A 20004-nucleotide genomic window follows, 5' to 3' on the forward strand; every position below is an offset into this window, starting at 1 on the left:
GGAGGTCTGTGCTGCTCCTACACATTCTCCAGTCTCCCATCCTCTAAGTTCTCTGCCTCTGTGCCCTTGGTACCAGGTAGAAGAGGCAGTTACCAGATTGCATATTTACAGGAAAGCAGATTCAGTGGTTAAAGACTTCAAAAGTGTTTTACTTAAGAGTTTATAACAACTCCCCAATCTGGAGGAAGTATAAGTTAACAACCGTGCTTTATTTTTCTTTCAATTTCTCACTTTATCTAGGTCATATGCTAGTATTTCACAGTGATAGTTGATATCAACTCTCAACTTGATGAGAGTAGAATCACCTGACAGGCCTCTAGGAATGCCTGTAGGGAATACTCTTGATGAGGTTAACTGGGGTGGGAAGGCTCTCCTATTATGGGAGGCTCCATTCCCTAGGGCAGGATCCAGGACTATATAAAAAGAAGTCAGCTGAGCACAAATATTTTCTGCTTGCTGGCTTCGGAGGCATCACAAGGAGCTACCACTGTGACTTCCCCACCATAAGCAATCTCAAACTGTGCACAAAACACAAAACAAATCAAAACCAAAACAAAACAAAACCTTCCTTAAGCTACTTTTGTCAGTGTTTTTTATAATAGCAACAGAAAAGTAGCTGATGCACATGGTTTGGATTGACAGAGAAGACAAATGGCTGTAGGTGAGGAAGGAAGTGTATAGAATCATTTCTAAGCAAAACTAACAGTTGCCAGATGTAGAAGATAGTGCAAGTTTTCTTCACCATGCACTTTCTCTTCTTTTCATTTGATTTTACCCACTTAAGCCTTTCGAGCTCTTCACATATCTCCAAATGCCTTCTAAAACATTTTTCATTTTAATATTGATTGGGTATGCGTGTGCACATGTGTATGCATGTAGATAGTTGAGTACCTGTGGAAGACAGGAGAGGGCATGAGGACCCCTCCTGAGAGCAGGAGTTAGAGGTGGTTGTCAGCTGTCCATTGTGGGTGCTGAGAACTAAACAGAGATCCTCTGGAAGAGCAGCACACACTTTTAACTATTGAGCCGTCTTTCTGGCCCCTCAATACTTTCTTTATACACAAGCTGGTTCTTCTCTCTTCCTCCGTCACAGAGTCCATACCTACTAAATCAATGTTAAGTTTTATATACCCTTTCTTACTTCCCGAGTTTCCTTGTTTTGCTTAAGGGTTTTGCCCTCTGTAGCCCTGAGTAAGGGACACTGCCACAAAATTCTGAAAGTGTTGAAATAACTCTGGAGACAATTAAGTCTATGCACTCCGCCATATGTGAGTGGATAAACAATTCAAACTACAAAATATTCTTTCAAAGTATTAGCTCAATTCTTGCACTGATGAATCCTCTCAATATGGTTTTTTTTTTTCATTGAAAATTTTATGTTCCTACTTTGACATGGAAAAATGCTATCACTTGCTATTAACACTTAGGTCTTTACCCAAAAGAACTGCAAACACACATTTATATAAAAACCATACACTGAGATGAATCTATAATACTGTAGAACTGAAAGATACTCAGTTCTTCTTTTCCTGCTTTCTCATGCACTGTGCCATTCAGCTATTACCTGAATACTATCAACGATAGTGTTCATATAAATTATTGTGTATTTGTATATTGAATATTGTCCTGTAACAATGATGAGTCCAATATGGCTGAATGTCACCAAATGCAGTAACATGAAAGGAGAAAAAAGGAAAGATTACTAGCTGTAGAAGTGTGATGGTCTGAATGATAATGACCCCATAGGCTCATATATTTGAATGTTTGGTAACCAGGGAGTGGAACTGTTTGAGAAGGATTAGAAGGTGCGGCTGTGTTAGTGTAAATACGGTCTTATTGGAAGAAGCGTGTCACTGGAAACAGCTTTTCTCTAAGAGTTGTCTTGGTCATGATGTCACTTCCCAAGAATAAATATAGGAGTATATTTACATTACAGTGTTTACATATGAAGTGCCCACCCCAAAAGGCTCATTAGTTGAAGGCTTGACTCCCAGTTCATGGATGACAACTGGTGCTTAGATCATAAAGGTGCTCACCTCAGACTCAAACTGAATGGGCTATTAAGAAGCAGGGCCTAGTTAAAAGAGGTGGGTCACTGGATGAGGACCTTTGTGGTCAGCCATACCTTGTGTCAGACCTTTTTCTTTCTACTCTTCTTTGCTTCCTGGTTAAGATGTCATGAGTAAGTTTTCCCCAGTCTGCTTTGTCACCGTGGCCTCTCATCCTGTCTCAGCCCGCAGCAAAGTAGTGAATCTACCATGGACTGAAAACATGAAATTCACCAGCCCAAACAAGCCATTCCTCTTTTTAATTGTTGCTCTCTATTGAGTATTTGTCAGAGGCAAGTCTAACACATTAAAAAAAGTCCAATATATTTAAAAAAAGATAGCCAACTTTAAGAATAAAGTTTAGAATAATAGAATAATGTTCATCTTTAGATAAGACAGTGAATGGCCCAAAATGTGCTGTGGCTTATTTTTAAATTTTTTTGTTTGTATTGTTTTATATGATATTTTTAAACATTTTAATTATGGAACCAAGGATGTGTTGAACTTTTAAAAATTCATAAAGCTACATAAACATTTATGTGTCACAGATGTATAAATTTTCTTGCAAGTGTTATGCTAATAAGAGACTAAGGGAGCTCTTTTTATTTTAGTTCTAAGATTATATTTGATTATATACCCCATGTTAAATAAACAATAAAAGATTATAAATACAAAATATAAATGTGTCATTATGATAAGAAAGTAAGGAATATACAAAGCCAACATAACCTAAAACTAGGGCACACTGGGAGAAGCAAGCATAGGAGCTAGCTTTCACATGATGTTCTTGAAAAACCTTGGGCAATAAATGAAGAATGACTTCATGGTATCACCAGGCTAGGATGGTGTGAGCTACCTCCCATTTGTAAAGGGTGTGACTGAAGGCTCACTCACTAGAGGACTACTTCTATAAGCTAAGTTTAATATGAAATAATTTGCCCATCAAAGAAGAAACTAATGTAACTTGCCTATCTTAGCTTTCCTGGAGGAGTGGGAAAAGCCTTTGAGACTCATACTAACCACGAAACAGTTACTCATATAGATTTGGAATCTGAATGATGGCTACTTTTACAAGAACTCTAAAAAAATAAAATAACTTTGAATAGTCCAGCTTGGTAATATTTCACGGATGTAGAAACTAATACAGATTGTTTCTGTAGAAAGTTAACTTCAATGTCTACAAAGAATTGCCACAGAGAAAAAAAATTCCACACAAAAAGGGGATTCATAATAATAGTTGTATACATTCTAGGAAGCAAAGGACCATGAAAAGAAAACATTGCAAACAGGCTATCAGAAACAGTTAGAACTTGGAGAAATATTAGGCATAGAACATAAAATAACATTTAACAGACTGAAAACAAAGAAATTTCAAAACAAATATGAGCATTAGATAGCTATAATTATAAGATATCAAACAGAATCAGAAATGAAAGAATGGGATAGTTAAAATAAAATTCAAAATAAGAAATGTTGAATGTATTAAATGGAAGAATAAACAAAATTAAATGTAAATTTCTGCACTGGATCCAGAACAGAGGAAAATGAAGTAAAAATTAGTAAACTGGACTTAGAGTAAAGCAAAAGAATACAGAAAATACAAAAAGAAAAAATATATGGAAGGCACAGGAAGAAAATTTAACATGTTTGGTCTGACCTCTAAATAAATATTAGAGAAATTTATACCAAAGTTACTTATCACAGAAGTGATTACCATCAATTTTCCAGAGTTCTTGAAAAACCGAGTTCTCAGATGTAGGAAACCTAACACATTCAAACAAGGTAGATGTTTTTTACAAATGTATACCATAGTGAACCCAAAAGCATCAAGAACCAACCACTATAGTGGTGGGAGAGTAAGAGTAATTCCAGTGGGTAAAGAGTGGGGATTATTGAAACACAGCTGATGGTTACACATCACACAGCTTTCTCAGAAATAAGAAGATAATATGATGATATTTCAACATAAACAAAATAAAACAAACAAACAAACAAACAAAAAACCTCAGGTATATCAGTTAGGACTTCTATTGCTGTGAAGAGGCACCATGACCACCACAACTCTTATAAAGGAAAATATTTAACTGAGACTGGCTTACAGTTCAGAGGTTTAGTCCATTATTGTCATGGTGGGAAGCATGGTGGCATGAAGGCAGACATGTTTCTAGAGAGATAACTGAGAGTTCTACATCTGGATTGGTAGGCAGCAAGAAGAGAGAGTGACAGTGGGCTTGGCTTGAGCTTTGGAAACTGCACCGCCCACTCCCAGTGACACCCTTCCTCCAACAAGGCCACACCTCCAATTATGCCTCTCCTTATAAGTATATGGGCCCATTTCTATTCATACTCCAGCATTAGGTAATCTGGAATATACAGTGAGCATACTATCTCTTAAACATTTTTTTTCGGGTCAACAAATTCTGAGAATTTATCAGATCTGATTAAAGGAAATTCTAAAGAATGAATCTGAAGAAAGGAAGACAAAAAAAATGAGAGATAAACGAATCAAGATGTAACACACAATGGTGAGAGATCAGCTTTGCCAGTCTTGAGAGTGCTTGGGGTAAGATCCACGGAAGACAGCACAAACAAACAAAAATTGGGAAATGTAGAAAGCCTCTTCCAAAGAATAAACAACTCAAGGCCCTTGATGGAGGCTTCCAGGGACAGAAAGCACAGGACTCCACCTTTCCTATCTTTCCCCATTTGAATACTTTTCCACCCACAGTGCTAAATAACCCAGGCTTCTATCAGCCCTGTTAGTTCAAGATTAGCAAACCAAATGGAGCTCAAAGGGAGGCCTCAGAAATAGAACCTCAGAGAATGAAAAAAAAAGAAAAGAAAAAAATTCTACATGTAGATTTCCTATGATATAGGCAAAGACGCCAATAAATCTTACCCAAATGTCATTCATTTCTGTAGCTGAAACACAGTAGCAGACATTAAGCTACAACAAGAAGATTTTTGTACACAAGTTGTGCATGCACTTGACACATAAGAAAAGTCATAATTTATTAGGAAGGATCATATGTTACCTGTAAAGATTAGGTTTTCAGAGCAAAGTCAAATCTGAGGTGAGCCAGTAATAATAACAACAAAAACCATTTGAAAGTTTTCTTCTAGACCAAGTAGTTCTCTACCTTTCTAAGGCTGTGACCCTTTAATACAGCACCACCTGTTGTAGTGACCCCTTCCAACCATAATTTTTTTTTTTTGTTGCTGCTTCATCACTGTAATTCATCAACAGGATTTTAATCTCAGTAAAAAGTTGGAGGAAGTGAAGAAGTAGGAAATGCTGCCTAGACCAAAACAACAACAACAACAACAACCCAAAAACAAACAGACAAAACAAAAAACAAAAACCCAACAGATAAGAGAAATAGATTTTAGAGTTGTTCTAGTAGTAGGAGACGGCTCTACAATTAAGAGCTGATATTACTATTACGGAGGGCAAGAGTTTAGTCCCAGCAAGGTGGCTCACCGCCACATGGCTCCAGGGTATTTGACCCCTTCCTCTGGTTTCTGCATGCGCCACACCCACATGTGCAAACATACAGGCATACATATATTAAAAACAAATCTAAGAAAGAGCTGAACATGAGGCATGGCAAAAAGCTACAAATGCATACAATTAGTTTTCTATGGGAAAGGGAAGAGAAGGGGAGGGGAGGGGAGGGAAGGGGAGGGAAGGGGAGGGAAGGGGAGGGGAGGGGAGAGGAGAAAAAGGAAGAGAAGGGAAGGGAAGGAGAAGGGGAAGGGAAGCAATATGTTCATAATTAATGCCTGAGAATTACCCAAGACAGATGAAAAACATTAAAATACAAAGAGTTCTATATTCCCTGAGCAGAATAAATAGAGAGAAATAAATCCACACTTTTGCACAGTCAGCTGCTGAAAACCAAATTTACAGAGGAGATCTGAAGACCAGCCAGAGGTAAGAACACTTTCTTCTCAAAGGAACAGAAATACAGTTGGCTTTCAAAAGAAATGATGGAAACAAGAACAGAACAGAACAATACAGTTGAAAGAAAGAAACTATAAAATCTGCCAGCCTATAATTCTATGCAAAAAGCATCTCTGAAAATTAAAGGCAAAATAAAGACAATTTTAGATAACTGTAGTCTAAGCAAATTTGCAAACAGCAGAATACATTACAAGAGCTACTCAAAGGAGCTCTTCAGGATTAAGTGGAACTTTCCCAGAAAGACAAAGCATACTGTGAGAAGAAACAGTGTGGTGTAAAGAATAAACTATGTACAGATGTATACAAGTATCAGGTTTTTAAAAACAAAAATCACATCTTGTGGTAGGGTATAAAGCAAAATCAAATATATGACTAACACTTCTAACTGACTAGATTCATGAAAATGAACTTAAGATTTTTGTTTTAAAGTAAGTAAAAGTAATCATTTGCAGTTATAAAGACTGTGGCAAGCTGTAATATGTATAATTACTATTAAAACTGGTAAAAATTATATTATTCGTAAATAATGTAGGGACTGGGAGATGGTTGGGTGTAAGAGTACTTGGTCTCCAATAATGATGAACTGAATTCAATCCGTAGCACTCACTGAAATATCTGAGATGGGGGGATTGGCAGAACACATACTTATAACCCCAGTGCTGTGAGGTGAAGACAGGAAGATCCCCTGACTTTCTTGACCAGACAGTGTAGCAGAAATAGTAAGTCCTACGCTCAGTGAGTTACTGTCTCTCCAGAGAATAAGATGAAGAGTGGTACAGTAAGACACACATTTTCTTTCTTTAGTCTCTGTGCCTATGTAAGTGTGCTCCCCTAACCCACGTGTGCTGTACTCATAAAACACACACCTATACATCCACACAAATAACAGAGGGAAAACACTATAAAATATTTGATTCCAATGGAAGCAAAAAATAAACACAAGCACAAAGAGAAAACAGTGCTCAATTTAGTAGACTCCAATCCCAGTGTTAGGGACATTTGCTTCCCTCCAAATCTCACTTGTTAGAACTCAAACTGACAAGGATGCGGAGATGTCAGGTGGCAGTGTAAGTCAGATAATGCCATAAATGCGGAACACCTATGATTAGTTTCCCTGTAGGAAGAGAAAGAGCCTAAAGTTCCCTCTCGTGGATGAATGAACACACAGTGAGATACAGTAAGGAAGCAACTAAGCACAGGACAGATCTAGGGAACTAAGTAGACAGAGTTTTCTTAAACAGGACTCCAGCACTAATTCCAAGGGTTTAGCTTTAACTATAAAAGTTAAAGGTTATTAGATGGGTGTTATGGCTCACACCAGTAAGACCAGTACTTGGAAGACTGAAAAGCAACGTTGCTGTGAATCTGGGGCCAGCCTGGGCTACAAAGTGAGACTTTGTCTTGGAAAATGTTATTTTTTAAAAAATAAAATTAAAATTAAGTAAAGTGAAAGTTACTTTTATTGGAATTTTATCAAAGTGAAAAGGCAAGCAAAAGGAAGAAGATACGTCAAATTCATTAATACAATGAAAAATCCATATGTACCTGCAGAATAAGACAAAACCATGTCTTACCCCAAATGAACAAAACACCTGAAGACTATAAAATAGGACACCTAAATGGCCAAGAAAAAAAAAACTGTTTAATGTAACGAGTCATCATTTAATGCATGTTAAATCTGCAATAGATACTTCTATCAATCCTAGAGGGCTAACCGTGACAGTGGTACAGTATCTACTGGTGAGAAAGGTCTGCAGTTGTTGTGACTTACATTTCTTATGACACTAGACTGCTATAGTCATTTTGCAAAAACTGTCACTATCTACATAGATGAACTAGATGTATGTTTAATAGGAATGAGGGTTTATGTCTATTAAAAAGATAGATTCATAACTGTTTCTTTTAAAGTGGACAGAAAAAAACAAAAGGAAAAGCCCATCAACACATGCACACATATGTATATGCATATATAATGTGTGTGTGCATGTATGTGGATATAAACAGACACATGAAGTTGGAAGGAGAACATGCAGAAAATCAAGGAGTTGGAGAGAGGTGAATGCTCCAGTTATGATCAAAGTACATAGTACACATGTATGAAATTCTGAAAAGATAAATAAAAAATTTTAATGTCCAAAGATAAAATTTGTTAAGCTGTACAGCTGAGCCGGGTAAACTTCTGTCATATGTAATTTATACCTAATTTTTAATTAGAAATAAACAAGTCTGTATTTGAAAGGCAAATAAGGCAAGCCCCAGGCACAAAAACCTTGATTTGATCTTGATTATTTTTTGTTTTGTTTTGTTTGTATGTATGTAGTGTTAACGGTCTTGGAACTCTCTATGTAGACAAAACCAGCCTTGACTTATCAGAGAGTGACTTTCCTTTGCCACCTGTGTCACCATACCAAGCTTAAATTTAGATTTTTAAAGTAAGATTGATAGTTTTCCAGGATTCCTGCATCCAATTCACCAAAATTAACTAATAAAATATCTTATACAAAGCAAATTTTTGTAGTTCTACAATAAGAAATGGCAAATGTACCTTATAATGAGAAATTTTAGCATAGGGCACTGTACACAATAATTCTGACAGAAAAAATTTTGATGAGGATACATAGGATTAGAATGTGTAGCATTTTAAAGGTATATATATGACGTTACATGATTAAACACTATACATTCTTTCGAAACTCAAAGAAAATTGGGTTTCAATCCTAATTTTAATAACTCAAAGGGATTGGTATCCCACTTGACTATAATGTGAATTTGTCTGCATTTACTACACAAGGATAAAAGATGCCTTTTTATGACCAGTTGGAATTTGAAAAATGCATTTCTGGGCTAAGGAGGTGCCTTGGTTGATAAAGTTCTTCCATGAAAGCATAACGGCTCGAGTTTGAACTGCATCATCAAAGTAAAAAGCTGAGCACAGTGGCATGTGTTGATAATTCCAGCACCTGGGAAACAAAGGCATGTTTGTATGTGCGGCTGACTGACCAGCCAACATAGCCCAATTGGTCAGTTGCAAGTCCCAGTGAGTGGCCTTGTCACAAGAAACAAGACAGACAGATATTGAAAAACAAGGCCAGAGAGTTGACCTCTGATCTCTGCAGATATACATATGCACTCTCACATAAACATGCACACACTTCATGCACACACGAGACACATTTCTAAAGAAAATGTGAACAAGACCGTGATGTTAACTGTAAGTCCTTAAAGCTGCATGATAAAAATGTTCACATAAATGGTTATGGGATATAGCTAAAAACATGGGGACAGAAACAAGACTTTAAAAGCTTAGGAAGAAAAGTTCAGAATTAATGAGCTAAGTACACAAATTTAGGGCTTTAAATATAAGTAAAAACTAATGAGATAAAAAGTTTGTCTTTATGTGTCTGTGTGTGTAAGAGACAATAAAGTACACAAAATTATAGGAACAACAGTGGGAATACTTTACTAAAGAAAGGTCATTGCAATAGAGAATGATAATAAACCAATAATGAATTTTAGTAATCCTGTTTTTAGTAAAACTGAATTCTACTTTATTTTAGTATTACTGAATTTTATTTTATTTTATTTTAGTAATATTGAATACATATGCACAATTTGTCAAAACTGACTCCATAAGAAAACCTAAGTAGTGCTATAATTGTATTTTTAAATAGTGAAATTGTTTTATTCTAATTAACTTACAAAAATAAAAGCATACAGCTAGTTTAAGAAAAGCATTCACTATAATGAAGTAATTGAACCAACAAGCCTAAAATCCCCTGAACTCCAATTCCAGAAGGTCTTACTATTCAAGGATTAGATAATTGCAATATTGTGCAGATTTTCTATAACAGAGCCAAAGAAAAAAACATTACCCGTGCAATTTTGAGATGATACCAATGGCAGATCAGAACAGTACAGAAAGCGGTAAGTATAGGCCAATGTTAGCTTACATAAATGTAAATAATGCTTGTCTCCGTGTGCCATTAATAAATGCCATGGCATACACACTAGAGATACACTGATATCCTAGAGACTTCAGCTAGCTTACTGTTAGAAGTTAAATGCTATGCCTTGTCACCAAAACATATTTAAAGAGAAAGAATTACATGATACCTTCTGTTTTTAAAAGGCTTATTTTATTTTGTATTGTGTGTATGTGTGTGGGTGTGTGCATGTGAGTGCAGAATCCCATGGAGGTGAAAGGTGTTGGCTCCCCTGGAGTCGGACTTACAACCTGTAGTGAGCTACCTCCAATCCTGGCTAAGGAGGCATATATACTCGCAACAACTGAGCCTTCTCTTAGTCCGATAAATTGTATGATGCCCCCAATAGCCACAGAAACAATGGATGAAACATTCATTTATGACAAACAAATTTACCAAATAAAGAATTTACCTGATAACTATGGTAAAAAGGTATTTTTAAAGTCTACATAATAAAACCTTTCTAAGCAGTGTACAGATGGGCCTTGCCAAAGCAGAAAGGAAAACGAAATTAAAGATTAAAGATACACAGATCAAGAGAGAAACAAAGTTGTCACAATTTTTAGATGATATTATTTCTGTGTGGCAAATTTGAAAGCAGGTAACTGGTAAATAAAATGACAAATTCTATCAAATTTGGTTGATGAGAAATTAGTATATGAAGACAAGTATATTAATGGAGGAGGGAGCCTAAAAAAATTATACACATATGGAGAACTTGATTCATACAGACCAGTGATGAGGAGAAGTGATCACCTGAATGGAATAAACAACAAAACAATCAGTTTTCATGTGGATTAAGCCTGAATGCCAAATGCAAAACCATGGGCGCCATTAGAATCCATTGGAGAACAATACAGTAGGTTACTTTGTAACCCCAAGGATACAATCGTGTCCTCTGTGTTTGCCTCTGTGTGTGTGGTATCTGTGTGTGTGTGTGTGTGTGTGTGTGTATGTGTTTGTATGTGTGCTCCCACCTGTGGAGGCCAGAGGTGGATGGAAGATGGTTACAGGGGGTTGTGCACTACCTGTGAGTGCTGAGAATTGATTGCTAATCTTCAGCAAGGGGAGTGCGCACCATGAACAGCCGAACCTTTTCAGCCCGATGAATTATACAAAGCTTTCAACAGCCACTGAAACATTTGATGAAATTGTTTTCATTTTATTTACTGTGGCAGTGTCTTTCCCTGGACTTTAGGTTGAGAATCTGATAGTCTAGCTAATAATTTTGCCTTGGGGTGTGTGTGTGGGGGGAAATCCCTGTTCTCTTTATACTGGTATTACATGTGGCTACCATACCAGCCCAACTTGTACATGGGAGCTTGATATTCCAGCTTTGATCCTCTCATTCACACAGCAAGGGTCTTTATCCACTGAGCCATCTCTGGAGCCCCTTAAAGACACAATTCTTTTTTTTTTCCCTTGAAGATACAATTCTTATCAAATGATAAAAGAAATTTCTAGTAACTTAAACATAAAACTTTCACTGAGAGGCCTGGAGAGATAAAGAGAGAGAAAATCTCAGAAGCAGTCTGGAAGCAGGCATTTGTAGCACATACAGTGACTTAGATATTGATTGAGACATGGATTGTATAAAGAAAAGACTCCAATGAGTCAATTAGGTACAGAAAAACAACTTACTAGGAGAATACATACAAACCAGGTATCAGAAATGGAGACAGGAAGCCGAATACTTGATCAGCATATACAAAAGGCAGCCTGCCTTGTTCGTTGTGTGGAAATGCTAAGTAAATTCCTACTGGAATTCTACTACTACATACTCACCAGACTTAAATCGTAACTTGTTGTGACAGGTCTGTGGAGGATCAAGATCTCTGATCCTTTACTGGAGGGAGTGCTAACTAGTTTGCCACTTGAGGAAGAACTTAGAAATGACCTAACAAATCCAATGACCTATCTATTCTACTCTTGGATGCACACTCTAAAGAAGTGCTTGCACACATAGTCATAGGTGTTAGAGGACACTATGTGGTTGCCATAGTAAACAGTCTTTGAAATGTTTGTCTGCAGGTGTCCATGCCCATGTGAAATTCACCTCATGAGTGTATACATGGGGTGGGGGTGGGGTCAATCACAAGTGACAAAAATAGATGCCATTTTTGAGTTAGAGAAGCAAAAGATACTCTGGTTCTTGCCTTTCTCATGGCAAACCCTCACTCTGGAGTTGCGGTAGAGAGAGCAAGAAATTATGTCACAGCAAGCCTCTGTAATGAGGCCCACACTACAAAGAAATACATGCCCGGCCAAAACCAGGGGGATCCCAAGTTTACAGCAATCCTGTGTTAGCTCCTATGAGCCTTGAGTCAGGCTGAGCCAATACCCCTTTACCAGCATGTGAGGACCTCCAGAGACTCCAGAGTCTATATCTACAGAAACTGGCAGGTGGCAAAGAAATATTAGAAGTGGCTTTGTTGTTGTTTATTATTGATTTTATACTGTTACATGTTGGGATAATTTGTCACACAAACAAAATGAATACACTCCCCCATGCTAGAAGCCTAAGTGCCCAATGGTAGAATAAGTATAGGGTATTAAAACATAAGAAATAAAAATAAAAGAAGTATAAGCAAGGGCGAATCCTAAAAATATAAGAATATATGGGATAATATTCATGATATGAAAAAAATGACAAAAGCATAAAGAAACCCATCTATATTTAACACGCAAACGCAGAACTATGCAAAACTGCGTAGTTACAAGGAAAATGGAGGATGCCAAGGCTCAGTCAGGGAAGGCCAGAAATGAGACCCTCCAATCTGCTATTAAAGGCTTATTTTTTTACCCAAGAGACGGTCAAGCATTTATTTCATTATCTTGTAGATTAGACCATTTTGGAATAATATACATTCTTTTTATTCTTAAATCTTTAAAGCAAAGCAAAACAAAGTGAAGAGCTGAAACGCAGTCAGTTCGCAAATCCTTCGGAAAATGGACAGTTGGCTGGTCATCCTATAGACCAGAGACATTCGTTCATCTCGTTAAGGTATTCTTCCTCCACATTTCCACGATTGCCTAATTGGCAAGATCCTTTCCTCCCCTCCCCCCTCTCCCATTTTGTCCTTCATTTCAGGTTGGACCAACCCAGGAGGCCTGCTGGGGGGCTGTTGAACTGCCAACTGGATAATCTAAGGCCCTACTGCTGCAGGCCAAAGGCATTGCAGACCTGCGTTCTCCAGAAGCCCCACACCCATTTCAGCAGCACCCTGCCCACATCCTCTCGTGGACCCACCTCTCAGAGCAAACGCACTCTAGGCCTCTGCGTACTTAAAGGACAAGGAGAGGACTTTTACCTGGGGGGTGGGGGTGGGGGTGGGGGTGGGGGCGGGAGCAGGAGGCTAAGCAGAGACTGTGTGGCTCTTAAAGAATTCTGTGTGCAGCCTCCCTCCGGAACCTCTGTGGTTCCTTTGATCAAATCCCAAAGGCTCCCAGCTGAACAAATACCACTCAACTAGGAAATGGGGACGGCTGGGAGGGAGTTCCGGGCTGGCGAAGGGATAACAATGCAGGAAGACTGAAGGAGGTATCTAAAGCAGCGGAAAGCTCAGAAAGGGACAGAGAGGAAGATCTCACCTCGGCACGCCCGGAGTGCCCACATCAGTTCCCCACGCAGCCCCAGGACACTCGCCACCTCCCGCCCCCTTTCCCGCGAACCACCCCACCCTTCTGGTAGTGGCCTTTGTCATCGCAGGCCTCTCCTGGTGCAGACCCGGTCGCTGACCCCGACTCACTCTGCCTTGCTTTTTCCTGAAGTGATGATGGTTCAGAGGCACAACCGCAACGGATGAGGCTTCTCAAGGGGAAGAAGCTTCGGGCCTGCAAGGGAATGGGCGGTGGACCAGTGGCTGGGGGACGTGGAAAGTCACTAGCAGAGAAGGAGAGCGAGCAATGGGCCGTCCCGAGAGCTGATTGGCCACACGGGGATATGGGCGGTGCTCGGCTCTCTGCCCCCAGATCTCAGAGGCTCTCTTTTGTGTCAATTTCTGTTCCAAGATGCAACCCCGTATCTGGGATGGAGATGACGTTTCAAGTCTTTGGACGTGCAGCCGGCCAATTTGTAAAATAAATAAATAACGAACTAACTAACTAAATAAATAAGGCTTAACATTTTGAACAAATAGACCATTGATAAAACAATAGAGCTTTGTCGGAAATTATACACAATTACATTAAGAGAAGAATTAAATCTATAGGTCCTGCATTAAATTCAATGAAAAAGTCAAGTTTTGGTAAAAGAGAATATGATCACATTTTGTTATATCTTATGTAAGAGGAAGACTAAGAGTGAACACGTCAGCTCCTGATTCATGCTTTCACAACCACTGAATTGCTATAAAATAGAAATCATGTTATATGACAAGTTAGGTAAGCCAGTGAAAATCTTGGATTTACAAAAAAATAAGTTTTGCTGCATAATTTCTCTCAATTACATCCATCCGTCTACCCATCCATCATTTATTGTGTGTGAGTGTGTGTGCATGTGTATGTTCGTGTGTGTACATACTCACATGTGTGCCTGTGTAACCGTTTTCAACACATGAGTGCACCATGCCACAGCCTTAGCCTGTGTGTGGTGGTCAAATGTCCACCTGTAGGACACAGTTCTTTCCTTGCACAATGAAAATCCTGAAGATCAAACTCAAATTGTCAGACTTGACAGAAAGAGCCCGATGAGCCATCTCACTGTCACAAACATCTGGAGTTTGAAGCTGTTGCATCTTTTCTTTCAAAAACTAGGAAGTGGTCTTGAGACGGCCCCTCCTTCAGTTTCTGTCCCTCACTTTGTTTCCATATTTGCTCCCTTGAGTATTTTGTTGCTCCTTCTAAGAAGGACCGAATCACCCCCACTTGGTCTTCCTTCTTTATGGGCTTCATGTGGCCTGTGAGTTGCATCTTGGGCATTTCAAAGTTCTGGGCTAGTATCCAATAATCAGTGAGTGAATACCATGTGTGTTCTTTTGTGATTGGCTTACCTCACTCAGGATGATAATTTCTAGTTCCATCCATTTACCTAGGAACCTCTCGAATTCATTGTTTTTAATAGCTGAGTAATACTCCATTGTGTAAATATACCACATTTTTTGAATCCATTCCTCAGTTGAAGGACATCTGGGTTCTTTCCAGCTCCTGGCTATTATAAATAAGGCTGCTATGAACATAGTTGAGCATATTTGTCCTTGTTATATGTTTGAGCATTTTCTGGGTATATGCCTAGGAGCGGTATAGCTGGATCCTCAGGTAGTGCTATGTCCAATTTTCTGAGGAACCGCCAGACTGATTTCCAAAGTGGTTGCACCATCTTGCAGTCCCACCAACAATAGAGGAGTGTTCCTCTTTCTCCACACCCTCGCCAGCATCTACTATCATCTGAGTTTTTAATCTTAGCCATTCTGACTGGTGTGAGGTCTTCAAGAGTCTGACATACTCAGAGGCAGATGCTCACAACTAGCCATTGAACTGATCATGGCTTTCTCAATAGAGGAGTTAGAGTGAAGACTGAAGGAGAGCTGAAAGGATTTGCAGCACCATGAGGAGAGCAACAATACCAACCAACCACAGCTCCCAGGGTCTAAACCACCAGACTGGGAGCACTTAGGGAGGGATCCAGCGCTTCAGTTGAATATGTAAGAGTGGAGGGCCCTGCTGGGCATAGGTGGAAGAAGAGAACCTTGACTGCATGAAGGCTGGATGCCCCAGGGGGTGGGAATTTTGAGGGTGGGGAGGTGGGAGTGGGGGGGGTTGATAGAGGATACATCCACAGAGAAGAAGGAGGAAGGGTGAGGGGATTGGGGGTTCCTGGGTGGGTGGGGGATGGGGTAAGGGGACAACATAGGAAATGTAAATAAAATATCCAATAAAAATTAAAAAAAAAAACTAGGAAGTGTATGAGTTAATAGTGGCTGCTACAAACAAATTACCAGACAAGGAGGGGAATTAAGCAACACCCTTCCAACATCTTATAGTTCTGTACATCCGAAGCCTGGCACAGGTCCCACTGGGCAAAGCTACCATTTTTTTTTTCTGGAAAATCAAAGGGAGAATCATTTTCTTCCCTTCTTCTGTTTCCAGAGAATGCCTCAATTTACCTGACTTTCCCTGATCCGGGACCTGTCCTGTCTGTAGAGATGCTCATCACTCCACAATATACTTCTGCTATGGCATCTTCTCAGCTTTCTGATACCCTTAGTTCCTTAGGGGACCCTGGTATCTATTCCACTGGTTCTATCCAAATGACTTCTCAGCTTGGGGTCAGATAACTAGCAAGCCTAATTCCATCTGGACTACAACTTCTTGGTCCTGTAACATTGCATCCTCTAGCTCTAGGATGATAGATGGTTTCTAGGGGATCATGTGTCTTTCACAAAAGGTATGTTAGGATGTTTTTGTCTGGTTCTGTGATATTCATCTCTATCAGGGTTAAAATAAGACCTTACCAGTACACGTGACAAAGATCATGCAGATGTCTGTTTTAACCTGAAAGGGGACAGGTAATTTCAGATATGGGTGATTGTGTCCTACTGTCACATTGATTGACTTCACTCTGCTGTGACTAGGACACCTTCTTTGCAATGTGGGTCCCTTCATCACTGACCTTCTGCTCGCTGGTACCTACCTCAACATCAAATCATTCTCTGGGGTTTCTTGTCACAGCTCCATCCACACCCAGGCCCTGTGTGCCCCATTCTTCCTCTGACTGTTACTTACATGTTCTTTGCCAAGTAGGATTGGGCCCTGGAGAAAAAGAGAAAAGAGGGGAGCCAGCATCAGGCTCCTATCATATTTCTGACATCCTCTGGGAATTTGAGAAGATCTTTCTCAAACATTGTCACAGTGTACTTTGGTTGTAACCTGACTGATGGTAGCCTGGTCCTGTTCCTTCCCAATTCTAGCTGCCCTCTCTTCTTTGATCTTTTTTTTGAGGCCATGTCTCTCATGCCACTAGTCCTCTTTTCCCCCCTGGATTGTTCAGCTTCCTCCCTGAGACAGTGCAGTTCCACAGGCAGAATGAGTAGTGGGCAGATCATATCAACAAAACACTTGCCTTCGTCTCTAAGTACCACTTATTACTACTTCAAATTCTGGTGCTTTAAGAATTGCAATGCGCTGTGATAATGTGTGAGAGAAGACTTCTAGAATTCCTAACCCCCCCTTTTTCTCCAGGGCCCAGCATTTCTTAGAAAAGAGCATGTAACACTCATAAGAAGAACAGAAGTACTGGAGCTGGGAGGGGATGGATTATGACAAGGACTTCAGTGGTGAAGGACAGTATAACCTCTGTTTTCTCCATACTGAGCAGGGAAGAGGTCCCTGCAGTGACAATGTATCTCTGCATCACCCAAGATGCTGAAAATGGGGTGAAGAAAGACTGGAGGGAGGGTTGGCTGCTCAGTGAGCTGTAGGCTAGGGAGAAAAGGACCTAGTTCAGTTTGTTTGCTATACAAGCATGAGGGGCTGAGTTTGAGTCCAAGTACAAAGCTGGGTGTAGTGGCAAGGCTTGTAATCCCAGCACTGAGGAGACAGGGACAGATGAATCCCTATGCGTTAATGGACAACCAGCCTAATCTACTCGGTGAGCTTTGGGCCACTGTCTAAAACCAAAATGAAACAAAAAAACAACAACAAAGCTAAGATGCATGAGTCCTGAAAATGTTAGCCTTTGGCCTCCACCTATACCCACACATCAACACACACAGACACAGACACAGACACAGATACACACACACACACACACACACACACACACACACAAGCGCCTAAGTTTCATTGTTAGCCTTTATTTCTATCTGTACAAACCTTTTCTGATGCCTGTATTCTGGAGTTCCTTTGTCCACAGAGGGACAACCCAAATTAAAAATGGTCCCTTACCCTCTGTGTGTGTGTGAGAGAGAGGAGAAGGCTGCAGGCATGTATTCTGTTGGTTGTCTCCTTTGAGAGAAGGAGGCTTTGGCAAGGTAATAATGCATCTGTCTTGGCAGGCGAGCACCAGCTCAGCTGCAAGGAGCCCTGGTCTGCTGGAAACAGTTGGTAATCTGCAAACACCTATCTCCACAGCTCTTCTCACACAATTCTGATCCACAGACACACCAGACCCCGGCAGCTCTCACTGTGGTAGCCATATAAATTAGTGTCTGACCTTTGAAGGCATTTGGGTTTGTAATCCTATCTCTAATGGTTCACTGCATGATGTCCCCCTTGGTGGGTAAAGGGCAATCCCAGCATTGTGACAACTTGAGTTGAGAAAGGGACACAGAATTGCAAAACACTTGGAAGGTCTCCAAAAGGAAAGCTAAGGATGAGGCATCTTGTGGACTCCCTAGGCTTTTAACACTAGGAATAGTAAGTGGCATAGACTCACACCACGGTCCTCAATTCTGAGACTAGGAGACACAGTTGTTCATTGGGATTCCACCTCACACTGGGGATCCAGTGACTGTCACCAGACAAATATTGCACCCTAGGACAAGGGAGCAGGTGGTAATTAGATGTGTCTTAGGGCACTAGCATCTCACATTCAGAGCTCTTTGTAGCAATGGCGCTTGGTGGCATTTGATGAGGAAGTCATTGCGCTTTGTTCTTTCAATAGCTTGACAGCTTGATTCTTTCTGCAGTATGATTGCTATGATGGTTAACGCTACAGACCAGTTTAACTGGGACATGTACTTACTGGTTATCTGGATGGGCACAGTTATATGTGTTTCTGTGAGAGTAATGAAAGAAGATTGTCCTAATCCAGATGCTGACCTCAGAATTTATAATACTCAGACCTTCGATGGGCCATTGACAAGAACATCAAACAGCTAGAGATTGACATCACTAATCTGAAGAATTTCCTCCTTTCCACTGTCTGAAGAGACCTCCAAAAGTCGCAACAATCCTTATTGGACTTGATTTACTCTATTACAATAGAAAAGGCTGTGTACAGCTCTTGACTGTGTACAGACCTTAAAGAAGAATGTTGCCTTTACATAGACAAGACAGGGATGGTTAAAGAGAGCATGAAAAAGGTCAGAGAAGGCCCTGAGAAAAGTCAGAGACAAAAAGAGAAAGATGAGTGCTGGTACAAGAATTGGTTTTCAGCCTCTCCATGGTTGTCAACCCTAATTCCTCCCATCTTGGGACCATTAATAGGGTTATTTTTGCTTATTTCTTCTGGTCCCTTGGCCTTAAATAGGCTGACTAACTTTGTGAAACAACAGATGAATAATTTGGTAGCAAAACCTATTCAGATACATTATCATAAGTTAGCTATGGAGGACCACAAGACTCAAGATAAGGTTGTTACTCTATCCAGGGTGCTCCCAAAACCCATCTCCACCCAACTTTAAAGAGGGGATTTCTGCCCCTAGACCAAGCAGAGAGGGGCCACCCAGAAACCCCTCTGACTTTGGCGATCTGAATTCTTGCTTAGGCTGTGAGGCTAAGCACTGCAAGGGAATATAAATAAAAGTTAAAAATATCTCTCTGGGTTCCCTGAGGGACAAGCCTGACTGCATAGGGGTTGATGTCAAAAGTATCCCCTCTCCAGGAAAAAGACATCAGGATGGGTATGGCCCTCATGCCTCACTGGACAACGACAGGGGAACAGGAGCCATTGCAAGGTCCCCTTCAATTACTGGAGGTCAGGCCTCTACCCCTGCCTTTGCAAGATTAGAATTGCCACAGCCCTTCTATACTTAGAGAAGGGAGGAGATGTCACGGGCATCCCTGCTTACACACTGAAGGCCTAAAATCAGCCATAGGCCTGCCATACATGTATGCTAACACCAAGTCTTGGGTGTCTGTGGAAAAACATTGAAACAGATGTCTATAAGCTATTGTAGTCAGGCAGCTTTTGTGGAAATTTACCAGCCTGAGTAGTCATAGACCTTGTAAATAGGTAGTCTTGGCAGAAAATACCAACTTAGATAAGGACAAGTGAATCATAGGCAGAGTCATAATGACCTGTCCCCTGAACCTTCACCCAGCCGATACCCTGTTCTGAAAGATATCT

The 20004-nt window shown here is 40.1% G+C and overlaps 1 protein-coding gene across 1 annotated transcript in view; it reads right to left on the reverse strand.

The window, feature by feature from the left end:
* The window catches only part of Tcaf1 (TRPM8 channel associated factor 1), a 38674-nt gene extending 24835 nt beyond the window's left edge, over positions 1–13839 (reverse strand). Inside the window, exon 1 of the mRNA XM_028776405.1 lies at positions 13745–13839. The gene's annotated coding sequence lies outside the window, so the exon portion shown is untranslated. The remainder of the gene's footprint in view (positions 1–13744) is intronic.
* Between the last annotated feature and the right edge of the window lie 6165 nt (positions 13840–20004).

This window comes from Grammomys surdaster, unplaced genomic scaffold, assembly GCF_004785775.1.
Source record: "Grammomys surdaster isolate TR1022 unplaced genomic scaffold, NIH_TR_1.0 269, whole genome shotgun sequence".
Taxonomy (NCBI): domain Eukaryota; kingdom Metazoa; phylum Chordata; class Mammalia; order Rodentia; family Muridae; genus Grammomys; species Grammomys surdaster.